The sequence below is a fragment of the Oryx dammah genome, unplaced genomic scaffold (assembly GCF_014754425.2).
Source record: "Oryx dammah isolate SB20612 unplaced genomic scaffold, SCBI_Odam_1.1 HiC_scaffold_4, whole genome shotgun sequence".
Classification (NCBI taxonomy): domain Eukaryota; kingdom Metazoa; phylum Chordata; class Mammalia; order Artiodactyla; family Bovidae; genus Oryx; species Oryx dammah.
Genome location: NW_024070188.1, coordinates 9,497,486 through 9,513,131, shown reverse-complemented (window position 1 = coordinate 9,513,131; position 15,646 = coordinate 9,497,486). Strand labels below are relative to the sequence as shown.

Genomic DNA, 15,646 nt, shown 5'->3' with positions numbered 1-15,646 from the left:
TTTTGGGGGGCTCCAAAATCACTGCAGATCATGACTGCAGGCATGAAATAAAAGATGCTTACTCCTTGGAAAAAAAATTATGATCAACCTAGACACAAAGTTAAAAAGCAGAGACATTACTTTGCCAACAAGTTCTGTTTAGTCAAGGCTATGGTTTTTCCATTAGTCATGTATGGATGTGAGAGTTGGACTATAAAGAACGCTTAGCACTGAAGAATTGACGCTTTTGAACTGTGGTATTGGAGAAGACTCTTGAGTGTCCCTTGGACTGCAAGGAGATCCAACCAGTCCATCCTAAAAGAAATCAGTCCTGAATGTTCATTGGAAGGACTGATGTTGAAGATGAAACTCCAATGCTTTGGCTATCTGATGCAAAGAGCTGAGTCATTTGAAAAGACCCTGATGCTGGGAAAGATTGAAGGCAGGAGGAGAAGGGGATAACAGAGGATGCAATGGTTGGATGGCATCACCGACTCAATGGAGATGAGTTTTAGTAAACTCTGGGAGTTGCTGATGGACAGGGAAGCCTGATGTGCTGCAGAGCATGGGGTTGCAAAGAGTCAGACACTACTGAGCGACTGAACTGAACTGATTATCCATCTTAATATTCACAATTGTCTTAATCCAACCAATGGGCCCTTATTATTTTGTGTTAAGAGGAACACATCTGAGTTTACAGTTATGTGAGTTTTGACTGACCACACATACAATAAATTAAAAAATCAGGGGAGACTTCCCTGGTGGCTATTAAGACTCTGTACTTCCATTGCAAAGTCTAATCCCTGGTCAGAAAACTAAAATCCCACATGCTATTGGCGTGGCCAAACAATACATAAAATTTTAAGAAAAGTTTAGTGTTTCAGCTTCAGCTTTAGATGTTTCACTTCAAAGCTCATGGTTTTAATTATTACACAATCTCCCATTAAGAAACTTTGATGCTAATTAAAAATCTGTCCTAAAAGTCAATTCTTACAACAGGCTGTAATTCATAGCACTTTTCTGAAATGACTCTTTCATACAGAAATGTGCGCTGACAGCCATGCCTCAGCTCAAGAAGCTATGCTTGAATTATTACTCTGTCATATCCAACTCTTTGCAACCCCACGAACTGTAATCCACCAGACTCCTCTGTCCATGGGGTTTACTAGGCAAGAACACTAGAGTGGGTAACTATTCCCTTCTCCTGGGGATCTTCCCAACCCAGGGATCGAAACCCAGTCTCCTGCACTGCAGGCAGATTCCTTACCATCTGAACCACCAGGGAAGCCCACACTTGAATTGGACACTTACTCAACCTGGCTGCTGGAGAAGGCACTGGCACTCCACTCCAGTCCTCCTGCCTGGAGAATCCCATGGACGGAGGAGCCTGGTGGGCTGCAGCCCATGGGGTCGCTAAGAGTCGGACACGACTGAGCGACTTCAGTTCCACTTTTCACTTCCACGCTTTGGAGAAGGAAATGGCAACCCACTGCAGTGTTCTTGCCTGGAGAATCCCAGGGATGGGGGAGCCTGGCAGGCTGCCGTCTATGGGGTCGCACAGAGTTGGACACGACTGAAGCGACTTAGCAGCAGCAGCAGCAGCCTGGCTGCTCACAGACCAGTGCTCTCTGGATCCTGCCCAAAGTACCTTCTTTGTCAGAGTTTTGCCTGTTTTGTACGATCTGCCTTCCTCAGTAAGAGACCCTCTCTCTCAACCATCTTGTCTCTGGGAAGAAAAAAGTGATCTTGTCCCACAGAAGCAAGAGAAAAATCCAGGGTTTTGACAATAACACCAGGGTTAAGAGTCATAGGAAATACGGTCCATGTTAGGATAACCCTTCTCTAGGAGTTAGGATCCAATGTTTTACCATATTCTATAACACTTGTCTTTCAAATTAGATCTGTCTGAAGAAAGGAAGATTTATCTCTTAGGAAGAAAGATGCTAACAGGTTATTAAATTAGAAAACCAAACCTATTTAATTTGAAGCCTGAAGACTGGGTTTAGATATTCAGACCTAGAGCAAATCACTTATAATTCTCTAGGTCTTGGCTTCCTTTTCTGCAATGAAGAAGCAATTAAGTCTCCTTCTCAACGTGGCTCAAGGCTGGAATGAAATAATATACCTGAAGGTGTTTTTTTAAACTTTAAAGAGCTAAGCAAATACATTACCACTGCAGATAAAAAGCTTTATTGGTATATTATTCCCAGTGATACTTTAACATGTTCTGTTCTAGGAAAGTAACAGATATTGTGAATTCTTGACAATTGTTTCTTAATCTGTTCAAACTTGAGCAGGATGTGGGTGTGTTTTAGAGAACACTTTATTTTTCCACAATTTCCACATTTGGAAAAACTGCAAAAGAGTTATGGAAAACTGGAGGGGCTCACATGCTGAGTTTTAAACTAAACTGTCTGACAAAAAATTGAATAAATGTAAGCCAGTTGTCAGGTTGCACTGTTCAAACAGAAATTAAGATGTTGCTTCTTAAAAGCGAGAGTGAACAGTGACTCATGAAGACAACAGCTCTATATATTTACCTCAATCTTATTAGTTGAAACATTTTCTTAATAGTTCATAAGCGTAATTATTTGCAGTGTCTTATACAGTTGGTTTATTTAATAGTTTATACTGGACTCCCGGTCTTGCCACCCGGAGCTGGCGCGGGTGTGAGGGGCCGCGTCTCACTGCTGCCCACCGGCCGGGCAGGTGTTGGGCGCCGGGCCCGCCTTGCCTGTCTCGGGGTACCCAGGAGAAAGGAGGCAGTGATGCTGATTCTGGCAAGCAAGCTGAAGCGGGATGACGGTCTCAAAGAGTCCCAGGCGTCAGCCACAGCCTCTGACTGCACTCGGCAGGTGTCCGTGAGGAACTGGCTGCTTGTGAAAGAGGTTGTAGAACTTGAAGCTAATTTACTTTGAACGTGTAAAGTGCATGTTCCTGATCCAAGCATGCTTCATTGTTTTCAGCCAACTGTCACCCCAGGTGAGGGTTACTTACCAGGGTGGAAAACTTCAGTTTGAAACTGAAGCTCCTGATGCATGCAACATGGTGCCTCCCAAAGTGGAAATGCTTGCCTAGGACCTGGAACCCAACATCACAGAGGTGGGCGAGGCTATGTCTCAGCTGACTGAAAGAACATTCGATAGATAGCACCGGCTGGGCCCCCATGAGGACACTGAAGGCTGCTGTTTAGGGATTAAACTCTTTGTTTACTGATCTGTGGAATTTTGATAATCCACTGACTATCCAAGCTGTAGGACATCATTTGCGGATCAAGGCGGACTTCCGGCATCAAGTGGAAGACTACATTAAGCGCTGCACCAGATGATAGGAGGAGAGGCCTGCAGGGCCCTGGGCTGTGCCTGAGAAGATTGTCTCCACCTGAAATCAGAGGGAGCCTCTCCCCACTCCGCGGCTCCCCTCAGTCCCGCTGGGTCGTCCGAGGCCCGTGACCACGTCGTTCTGAGGAAGAACCTCTTCACGACCGCCCACTGGAGCCAGAGAGTTCCACATAAATGCAGCCAGAATGTGTGTCTGGGGTTCTACTGTTTACCTTAATGTGTTTACTTTCTTCAAAAGCGGACTGTATAGGCTGTTGATGGGAATGAACTCAGCACGGAGGCTGGAGCCGCTTCTCCCCTCCCCGTCAGTACTGCACAGGTGACGCTCATGACGTGCTCCGTGTAGCTCGCAGATAGGCCAGCAGAAACCTGCTGCAAACTGTGATTGGTGCGAAGCCTCTTAGCTCCGCCCATGAATGTCGGCCCCCACCAAGGTTTCCTGAAGCTTCCCAGAATGCAGTCAGTCATTCACTGCAGATCGCTTACTGAAATGCGTGTTTTATTTATGTTAAGTATATTTGGTAACAGATTTGTAATTTGTACAATTTAATGCTTTTTTTCTATTCTCATTTAGTTTGTATTTTCATTGTATAGAGCAGACAGAAAGATGTTGGGTCAAGCAACTGTTGAGAAATAGAAAGTATGAAAGGCAAAAAAAAAAAAAAAAAGCTTAAACTGAGAAGAGATATATGTAGAGTTATCTTACATTGCAAATACCCCCTGAAAGTTTTATGCTAAATATTCATTTCCCACCCACAGCATTTTTTTTTAAGAGTCCATGATTTCCTGACACTTTTCAGTTATATTAAAACTCAATCCCAGACTTTCCTGGTGGTCCAGCGGTAAAGAATCCACATACCAATGAAGGGGATGTGGGTTCCATCCCTCGTCTGGGAAGATTCCCCATGCTGAGGGGCAACTAAGCCTGTGTGTTACAGTTACTGAGCCTGCACTTTGGAGCCCTACAGCCACAACTACTGAAGCCAGCATGCCTAAAGCCGGTGCTCCACAACAAGAGAAGCCACCACAATGAGAAGCCTGCTCTGCAATAAAGAGTAGCCGTCCCCTTGCCACAACTAGAGAAAGCCCACATGCAGCAAGGAAGACCCAGAGCAACCAAAAATAAAAACTTTTAAAAAAACCCCTCAAAATCGGGTTGGGGAGGGATGGATTGGGAGTTTGGGATTAGCTGATGCAAATTATTGTGTATAGAATAAACAACAAGGTCTTAAGGTATTGCAAAGGGTGTATATAGTATATATAATATAGTAAGTATATAGTGTATATATATATAGTATATAAAGTATATAGTATAGTAAGGTATATGTAGTATATAGACATTCACTATCCTGTGATACTTTGCTGTATCACAATATTGTTAGTCAACTATAATATAAAATAAAAAGTTAAAAAGTCACAAGTTATAAGGTTTAACTAAGGAGTGAGAGAACAAGGAAACTAATATTTATGCTAAGCATCTTTTAAAATGGTAGGCATTGTGCTACATATTTTACAAGTTATTTCATTTAATACTGAGGACTGTGAATTAGATGTTATTATTTCCAACTTAAAGATTAGATTTATTAAAACAATGAGATATCAATATACCTATCAGAGTGACCAAAGTCTGAGGCACTTTTAATGCCAAGTGCTGACAAGGATGTGGGGCAACAGGATCTCTCAAGTGGTACAGCGACTCTGTGGGCATCCCGGCTGATGCTAGTAGTAAAGAACCCGCCTGCCAACGCAGGAGACGCAAGAGACGTGGGTTCCATCCCTGGTCGGGAAGATCCCCTGGAGGAGAGTATGGCAACCCACTCCAGTATTCTGGCCTGGAGAATCCCATGGACAGAGGAGCCTGATGGTCCACAGTCCATAGGGTTGCAAAGAGTTGGACACAACTGAAGTGACTAAACCACCACCACCACAGCCACTTGGGAAGGCAGTTTGGCAGTTTCTTATAAACCTGCTCCTACCATATATCATCCAGCAATTGTGTTCCTTGGTATTTATCCAAATGAATTGAAAATTTATATCCACACAAAAACCCTGCACATGTATGTGTTTAATAGTTTTATTCGTAATAGCCCAAACTGGGAAACAACCAAGATGGCCTTCAGGAAGAGACAGGATAAATAAACTGTGGTACATCCAGACAGTGGAATGTTATTTGGCACTTAAAAAAAAAGGGTTATCAAGCCATGAAAAAAACATGGAAAAATCATAAATACATATTAATAAGCAAAAGAAGACAATCTGAAAAGGCTACATGTTGTACAATTCAACAATATGGCATTCTGGAAAAGGGAAAACTATGGAGACAGTAAAAAGATCAATTGTTGCCAAGGATTAGGCAAGGAGGGATGAATGAATGGAGCACAGAGGATTCTTAGGGCAGTAGAATTATTCTGTATACTGTAATGTTAGATACATGTCATTACACATCTTTCCAAACCTATGGAATGTACTACACCAAGAGTGAACCCTAGTGTTAACTATGGATTTGGGGTGATAATGATGTATCAATGTAGGCTCATCAATTATAATAAATGTACCACTCTGGTGGGGGATGTTGATAGTGGTAATGATGTATCAGTGTAGGCTGATCAGTTATAACAAATGTACCATTCTGGTGGCGGATGTTGATAGTGATAATGATGTTATCAATGTCAGCTCAATGATTATAACAAGTGTACCACTCTGGTGGGGAATGTTGATAGTGAGGGAAGTTGTGCATGTGTGGGAACAGAGGGTATCGTGTACTTTCCACTCAGCTTTGCTGTGAATCTAAAACTGCTCTAAAAAAATTTCTATTTTTAAAAGAGTGTGTGCATGTTCAATCACTCAGTAATGTTCAACTCTTTGCGACCCCATGCTGTAGCTCTCCAGGCTCCTCTGTCCCTGGGATTATTGTAGCATGAATATTGCCAAATGGAGTGGGTTTCCATTTCCTTCTCCAGGAGATCTTTCTGACCCAGGGATCAAACCTGAGTCTCCTGTGGCTCCTGTATTAGCAGGCAGATTCTTTACTGCTGAGCCAGCACCCCCTCAAAAAGAGCACACACTTCCCCCCAAATATGAGGCTCTACAAGTTTGAAAATTCACCAAGTCAGAACCCTTCTGTAATACCTAACTTTAGTTATTAACAAGCCATTCTTCTGCTTCCTAGGGTTGGCAGGCTATCTAGATTTCCCTTAAGCATGCTACTGGATTAGATGGTTCATTTTGAATTTTCATGTGATTATTTTTTTTACTGCAGGGCATTCAAATGGATGATTATTGCCATAGTCTTGAAACAGAAAGTCAAAATTACTTTTCTTAAAAGTAAATAAATACCAAAACCCAAAACAAAACAAAACTATCCTGTGATAAACCACAAGGAGAAGAATATTAAAAAAGAATATATACACACACACACATAACTGAATCACTTTGCTGTACAGCAGAAATTAAGACATTATAAATCAACTATAGTCAATAAATTAAAAAAAATCTCAATCTGACCCAATCTTAAATGTAAACCTCCAATTTCAAATCTGATTTAAACCATCTCTCCCTTACCTCCTGGACATCCCCAATCCCATGGTAGCTGATCTCCAAAGATGGCCTTAAAGCACCACACCCTTCATTGTCCCCCCTATACTGGATCTGAGCTGGGTCTTTTCTTTTTTTAAGTAATTTTTAAAATTTATTTTTGGCTGTCTTTGCTGGGTCTTTGTGGCTGTGCCGGCTTTCTCTAGTTGGGGCAAGTAGGGGCTGTTCTCTAGTTGCAGCGTGTGGGCTCCTCATTGCTGTGGCTTCTCTTGTTGCAGAGCAGACTCTAGGCTGTGTGGGCTTCAGTATTTGCACCACGTAGGCATTTCAGCACAGGCTCAGTATGTGTGGTGCATGGGATAGCTGCCCCAAGGTTTGTGGGATCTTCCTGGACCAGGGATCGAATCTGTGTCCCCTGCATTAGCAGGTGGGTTCTTTACCACTGATCCACCAGGGAAGCCCTGAGCTGGGCCTTAGACTCCTATTAATCAGCAGAAAAGGCTGCTGTGCCAGTTCTGAGTCTAAGTCAAAAGAGGGCCTTACAACTTCTTATTTTGCATATTTGGAGGCCCTGAGCCATCAAGTAGGAAATCCGGTATGTTAGCATGCCATGTGGAGAAACCATGTGGAGAGGGAAAAGCCCTGAGCCCAGATAACCCATAGTCCTCGCTGAACCCAGTTTTCTAGGTGTCTCTGCCAGATGTGAAAATGCGACACCATGGGCAGGAAAGCCTAGTCAGGGCCACAGGTGACTGTAGCTCCAGTGACCTGCTCATGGAGCAGAAGAACCACTACCCGGATGAGTGCCGTTGACCCTCAGAAGCAAGAGAGGAAAGCCACTGCATCCTGGGATGGTTTATTACACAGCAATGGGGAACTGGAACATTTCTTATGCCCATATCTATCTGGCTGGGGAGAGGAACATGACTTTTCTCATCACCTTTCTGTACTGTTTCTAGGTTTCTGTGTTGGGGACTGCTAAGAGGAGTGAAAACAGGGATGGTCTTTGCTCTTAACTGCTCCCACACCAAGTGATATGCTGGAGTTGGCCTGAACCAGATTGTCTGAGCCAACTGTTAAATTTTTAGGAATTTTATGGACCAAATGTTACAAATGCCACCATTAACAATTAAATTACATAAAATGATAATAAAATAAATTATACTAAAAAAGAGGCAATACATACTCAAAACTTGCCATCTCCTATCTTACTGTGAGCATAGCTGCCTTCCTGTCTTATTTTGCTATCTTCTATCATGTCTTTAAGATTACTGACTGTCTTGCACGTGTCTGGTGGAGATGCCATAGAGCCATGTGCTGTGGTAATTCTTTTCAACCTCACAATCAGTGAGTAATGTCATGTCAGTAGCTTAGAATCAGCCATGGTGGGAATCTTTATACCATGGAAATGAGCAAAACATTAGAAATTAGTGATTTTTTCCCTGTGGATTAAGCTGGTTGTTAACTTGGAATCCCCTGTTATATGCATTAATATACAGGTCATCTTTGGTCCATCCTGGCTAGTGGGTGATGCCTTCCCTGGGTAAGGCAGGAAAATGTTAACCCTCTATGAGTTTTTTGAAGGTATCCAATGAGACCCTCGGAGAAGGCAATGGCACCCCACTCCAGTACTCTTGCCTGGAAAATCCCATGCACAGAGGAGCCTGGTGGGCTGCAGTCCATGGGGTCACTAAGAGTTGGACACGACTGAGCGACTTCCCTTTTACTTTTCACTTTCATGCACTGGAGAAGGAAATGGCAACCCACTCTAGTGTTCTTGCCTGGAGAATCCCAGGGGCGGGGGAGCCTGGTGGGCTGCTGTCTATGGGGTCACACAGAGTCGGACACGACTGAAGCGACTTAGCAGCAGTAGCAGCAGCAGTGAGACCCTAATGCTGGAAAAGATTGAGGACAGGAGGAGAAGGGGGCAACAGAGGATGAGATGGTTAGACAGCATCACTAACTCAATGGACATGAATTTGAGCAAACTCCAGGAGATAGTGAAGGAAAGGGAAGCCTGACATGATGCAGTTCATGGGGTCACAAAGAGTCAGACATGACTTAGCAACTGAACAAGTACAAACGAGACCTGCTATTATTCCAGCTGCTCACTTGGGAAGTTTTTGATCCACCTCCTCATTTTGGCCCATAGAAGAACACCTCTCCACTTCTTGCTGCTAGTTCCTTTGGCCAGTGGATAGCCCCTGTTTGTAGAACACAATAGATCAAGCCTGTCATCTTCCTGGATGTCCATCTGACCCACCAGATAAGGCTGGGCTGCAGAGTCGGACATGACTTAGTGGCAGACTTTCACTTCAAAGATAAAGAAATATGGTTGTCTGGATAAAGAGTTTACTGTTAGTCTAAGTAATCACGAGTGCCTTGAGTTAGGTTCCCTGGGAAGTAAGTTCTGAGATGGAGCTCAGCATATAGAAAGTTTGTTAAGGTTGGGGGTTAAAGATGAAGAAAAGTTGGGCAGGAGGAGAAGTTGAACTGAGGAACAGTCACATAAGAACTCTCCTTACACCGCGGGACACTTTGAAGCTGGAAAGGCCCTTCAGACTATATGCTGTCAGCCCAGTGGGGCACATGACCTTGGCCAGGGGGCCCTGTTCAGGTGAGGTAATTCTCAAAGAGAGCAAACCATCAACAACTTTGATGGTCAGTTGTTGGGGCATAAATCTTTCCATCTGGAAGGGAGGATCTGGCTGTGCCGCTGCATACATGACCGGCATCCCTTTCCTGGTGCAATCTGCTAACTTTGCATGAATTCTGGGGCCAGTTCCTCAGGATTCTGGTGAGCCTCTGAGGGGAACTTGAAGGGGGACAGCGAGGGAGACACGACACCCCCACCACTGCAGTTAGCCTGGAGGCCACACATGATATTCACTCTCTCCCTCCTTGGCTAACCATTCAAAATTCCCTTCACCCTCAGCTAGTGGCTCAGCTGGTCTTTGGGGTTTCCTTGAGCAGAAATTCAGATTCTCATCACTGAGGGGGTTCACAGTCCCCTTTCTCAGGCTGTGGCTACACTCTGATGGGTACATGTTGATGAGTACCATGCTTTGGTGACAAAATACTAAGCGCAGTCCAGATGGACTACTTGGGTGCCAAACATAAGCCTCTCTGCCCAGTCTGGGTAATGGCAGGTCTTCCTTCTCATGACTGATGATCAAGGCAGATTACCCCTGCAAGGCCTTTGACATGAGTTTCCCGAAGTGGTTGGGTGGCAGGTGTAGCTTAGAGTATGGTGGGATTCTCACAAGGCCTCCTGGTGCACAGGACCCCTCTTTAGGATCCAAGGTCTAATCTATGGCCATACCAGCCTGAACGCGCTGGATCTCAGATGATCTCGGAAGCTAAGCAGGGTTGACTCTGGTTAGTACTTGGATGGGAGGATCCAAAGTCTCAGCTCACAGAAGTCAACTTACAGGGACTGGAGAATGAATTCCCTAAGAGAATGTTGGAAAGTGCTGTTCAGCCTAAAAAGTTAATCAATGAAGACTTTGTTATACATCCTCTGCTCTGTATCACAGTGTTAGGTAAAGATAGAATTTTTACTCTATGTTGAAAATGACAAGTACAGTATATGAATAATGAGACCCAATTCCTAAATCATTTTTAGCTAGCAAACTACTAAATAGAAAATAAATCAGTGAAGTGACCAGGCTTACTGAGAAATATCTTAGACATAAATTTCAGAGAAGATAAATCAGCAACATTTGGCGCCAGGAAGTTGGGGATTAGTTCTTCCTTTAGACCCTTACTGATTGACTAAGGTGGCCACATGTGGGGTCTGGGGAGCCTCAGATAATTTTCTGAGAGCTAGGAGAGTAAGACTGGGAAGTCAAGCACATTAGGTACATTTCTTGATATTTGCAACACAACCCAAGATTTAATTATCATTAAGCCCTATATTTGTAATTCTTTCGGACCCACCTTAATGCGCGGCTCTGCTTTTTTCCTATTTTAGTCTTAGTAAGGAGAAAGCTGGTCTTCCCTGGTGGCTCAGACGGTAAAGCGTCTGCTTACAATGCCTACCATGTGGGAGACCGGGGTTCAGTCCCTGGGTCGGGAAGATCTCCTGGAGAAGGAAATGGCAACCCACTCCAGTATTCTTGCCTGGAAAATCCCATGGATGGTGGAACCTGGTAGGCTACAGTCCATGGGGTCGCAAAGGGTCGGACACGACTGAGCGACTTCACTTCACTCACTTAAGAAGAAAGCAGGGCTTCCCTAGGGACTCAGTGGTAAAGAGTCCACCTCCCAGTGCAGGAGTTGCAAAAGATGCCTTTTAGTCCCTGGGTGGGATCTCCTGGAGGAAGAAAGGGCAACCCCCTCAGGGATTCTTGCCTGGAAAATCCCATGGACAGAGGGGCCTGGTGGGCTACACTCCATGAGGTTGCAAAGATTAGACAACCTAGCAACTAAACAAAACCAACAGAGATCAACAGCATCTGCCTTTCCACATTCTACAATCTTTTCCATGCCAGCACAGACACTAATATTAATACTAAAATGAACAGATACTGATAAAAATGATTTAGAAATTTGGTCTCATTATTCATATACTTCACTTGTCATCTCAAGATAGAGTAAAAATTCTGTCTTTACCAGAGAGCAGAGGATGTATAATCAAGTTTTCATTAATTTACTTTTTCGGCTAAATCCGTATTGAGGCTTCCCTCATGTACATAGCTAAGCCATGTACACATATTACCACTATTAGTCGTTTTAGACACACTATGATGAAAGTGAAAGCTGCTCAGTTGTATCTGACTCTTTGTGACCCCATGGACGAAAGAGTCTATGGAATTCTCCATTCCAGAATAGGGAGTGGGTAGCCTTTCCCTTCGCTAGGGGATCTTCCCAACCCAGGTCTCCCACGTTGCAGGTGGATTCTTTACCAGCTGAGCCACCAGGGAAGCCCCACTATGAAGACCTCATCATGATTTTTATTTTGCAAACAGGACACAGAGGCATAGGATGTGTGGGAGAGGTGATTAATACCAGAAGGGAGACAGAAAACAGGAGGAGCTGTGAGATTTCTCTCGTGTCCTTTTGCTGCTTTTCACATAGCTGTCACATCCGTTCTTTTGCTCTAGTGATTACAGTTTTCAAATAAAAAATCAGGACACAGGGCTTTAAGCAACGCTTTCTGTGCCACTGGAGGGAAACCGAGGCAGCCAGTGCTGTGCGTCTGAGGGAGCGTAGAGGTAGGTGCTGCTGTCCCACTTCGTCTATGTGACTCGGTACCACCTGAGAGACTCGGGACAAGGACCCCTCTCTCTCTCCACCTGGTTTCCCACTGCAGACTGAGGTTGATGAAGGGTGGTTTTCTCCTGCGCTATTGGCAGGAATGTAAACCAGTGCAGCCACTATGGAAAACAGAACAGTGATTCCTCAAAAAGCTAGAGTTGCCACAGGATCCAACAAGCCCACTCCTGGGCACGTATGCAGACAAAATGATACTTCAAAAAGATACATGCAGCCCTATGTTCACAGCAACACTATTGGTAACAGCCAAGACATGGAAGCAACCTAAACGTCCATCAACAGATAAAGAGGACATGGTGCATACATATGACAGAATACTACTCAGCCGTAAGAAAGGGGGAGATAATGTAACTGCAGAACACGGGTGGTCCTAGAGATTCTCATACTGAAAAGTGAAGCCAGTCAGACAGAGAAAGGCGAATATTACATCACTCATATGTGGCATCTACAATATGACGCAAATGAACTTACCTATGAAATACAAAAAAACTCACAGAGAACAGATTTGTGGTTGCCAAGGAGGAGGGAGTTTGGGATTCAGTTCAGTTCAGTCCCTCAGTCGTGTCCGACTCTGTGACCCCATGAATCGCAGCACGCCAGGCCTCCCTGTCCATCACCATCTCCCAGAGTTCACTCAGACTCACGCCCATCAAGTCAGTGATGCCATCCAGCCATCTCATCCTCGGTCGTCCCCTTCTCCTCCTGCCCCCAATCCCTCCCAGCATCAGAGTCTTTTCCAATGAGTCAACTCTTCACATCAGGTGGCCAAAGTACTGGAGCTTCAGCTTTAGCATCAGTCCTTCCAAAGAAATCCCAGGGCTGATCTCCTTCACAATGGACTGGTTGGATCTCCTTGCAGTCCAAGGGACTCTCAAGAGTCTTCTCCAACACCACAGTTCAAAAGCATCAATTTTTCAGTGCTCAGCTTTCTTTATAGTCCAAATCTCACATCCATACACGACTACTGGAAAAACAATAGCCTTGACTAGATGGACCTTTGTTGACAAAGTAATGTCTCTGCTTTATGCTATCTAGGTTAGTCATAGCTTTCCTTCCAAGGAGTAAGCGTCTTTTAATTTCATGGCTGCAGTCACCATCTGCAGTGATTTGGAGCCCCCAAAAATAAAGTCTGACACTGTTTCCACTGTTTCCCCATCTATTTCCCATGAAGTGATGGGACCAGATGCCATGATCTTCGTTTTCTGAATGTTGAGCTTTAAGCCAACTTTTTCACTCTCCTCTTTCACTTTCATCAAGAGGCTTTTTAGTTCCTCTTCACTTTCTGCCATAAGGGCGGTCATCTGCATATCTGAGGTGATTGATATTTGTCCCGACAATCTTGATTCCAGCTTGTGTTTCATCCAGCCCAGTGTTTCTCCCAGCCCAGTGTTTCTCATGATGTATTCTGCATATAAGTTAAATAAGCAGGGTGACAGTATACAGCCTTGACGTCCTCCTTTTCCTATTTGGAACCAGTCCATGTCCAGTTCTAACTGTTGCTTCCTGACCTGCATACAGATTTCTCAAGAGGCAGGTCAGGTGGTCCGGTATTCCCATCTCTCTCAGAATTTTCCACAGTTTATTGTGATCCACACAGTCAAAGGCTTTGGCATAGTCAATAAAGCAGAAATAGATGTTTTTCTGGAATTCGCTTCCTTTTTCCATGATCCAGCGGATGTTGGCAATTTGATCTCTGGTTCCTCTGCCTTTTCTAAAACCAGCTTGAACATCTGGAAGTTCACGGTTCACGTATTGCTGAAGCCTGGCTTGGAGAATTTTGAGCATTACTTTACTAGCATGTGAGATGAGTGCAATTGTGGGGTTGTTTGAGCATTCTTTGGCATTGCCTTTCTTTGGGATTGGAATGAAAACTGACTTTTTCCAGTCCTGTGGCCACTGCTGAGTTTTCCAAATTTGCTGGCATATTGTAGCAGATGCCAACTAGGATAAACAACAAGGTCCTACTGTATAGCATAGGCAACTATTTTTAATATCCTGTGATAAACGGTAATAGAAAATAATATACAAAAAATAATGTAAAATATGTATAACTGAATCACTTTGTTCTATAGCAGAAATTAACATGACATTGTAAATCAACTATACTTCAAAGGTTTTTAAAACTGAAAGGTGGTTTTGAAAATTAGGCATGACAACCCACACAAAAGACTTGACCTAAGTCGGACACGATCTGAGCGACTTCAGTTTCACTTTTCACTTTCATGCACTGGAGAAGGAAATGGCAACCCACTCCAGTGTTCTTGCTTGGAGAATCCCAGGGATGGGGGAGCCTGGTGCGCTGCCGTCTATGGGGTCGCACAGAGTTGGACACGACTGAAGCGACTTAGCAGCAGCAGCAGCAATGCCCTAGTTATGTGTGTCAAAATAGTTCTATTTGAGGCTTATAACCCAGTGAGGGTGACATGTGTATTCTATTTTGGAAAATGCAATGCCCATTGTTGTTGTTCAGTCACTAAGTTGTATCTTTGTGACCCCAGGGACTACAGCATGTCAGCCTCCCCTCTCCTCTACTATCTCCCAGAGTTTGCTTAAATTCACGTCCATAGAGCAAGACCCATGGTTGTTCTTTTTAAGCTTATCTGAATTTTGTTCCATTCCTAACTCAGGAGTGTCAATGGTGCTTTTCTTTTTTCTTTTATTTTTCTCTCCTAAGATCTTATTTTCCAGGCTCCCAGAGCTGCTTCTCTGACCATCTGGTGTTTTGGCCCAGCTAATAAGATAATGCTTTCTTGTTTGTTTGTTTGGATTTCGTGATTTGGTGGCTTCTGTGCTGATTATCTGATTAGAGTTCTCATTAAGTACATTCCCTTTAGCTTGTCAGCAAACAAGTTTTTCCACTTACAAGATCATCCGAATAATTAGCTGGACATTCTTGAGCCTGAGGCAAAGATTTTAGATCCCTGAACTCATTTTCCTCCTCAGTGTTAGTCAGGGTTACTCAGTCTGACTTTCTGATCTCATGGATTGTGGCCCACCAGGCTCCTCAGTCCATGGAATTCTCCAGGCAAGAATACTGGAGTGGGTAGCCATTCCTTTCTCCAGGGGATCTTCCTGACCCAGGGCCTGAACCTGGGTCTCCTGTATTGCAGACAGACTCTCTACTGTCTGAGCCACCATAATTATGGTCATTTTGTCTCCTGCTAAATTCAAATTTAGGAGGGCTACCTCTTGGCAGCGTGGTGGCTCTCTGGCTGTCATTTCTGCTTTGGGAATCTCTTTCTGGATAGCAAGGCTGCTCACTATATGGAGGCTCCTTGGAGGGTCAGCCAGACCCTTGGGACCCACCTTCTGGGCATCACTGTTCCCCTGCACTTTCTACCTGCTCGGAAGGGCTCTAGGCTTGGGGTGTAACGTTCTGTCATCACTGTCTTGAAATCCTTCATAATCTTATCTCTGAATTTGTGTTTTGCAAGTAAAGTCTAATGGGATCACAGAGGATGTGATGGTGTCTTGGAGCCTGTGTCACACACAGTCCCTTTTCTTGCCATGTCGCT

The 15,646-nt window shown here is 44.1% G+C and overlaps 1 pseudogene; it reads left to right on the top strand.

The window, feature by feature from the left end:
• Positions 1-2,747: 2,747 nt before the first annotated feature.
• LOC120862930 lies at positions 2,748-3,307 on the top strand (annotated as a pseudogene).
• The last annotated feature ends 12,339 nt before the right edge of the window (positions 3,308-15,646 follow it).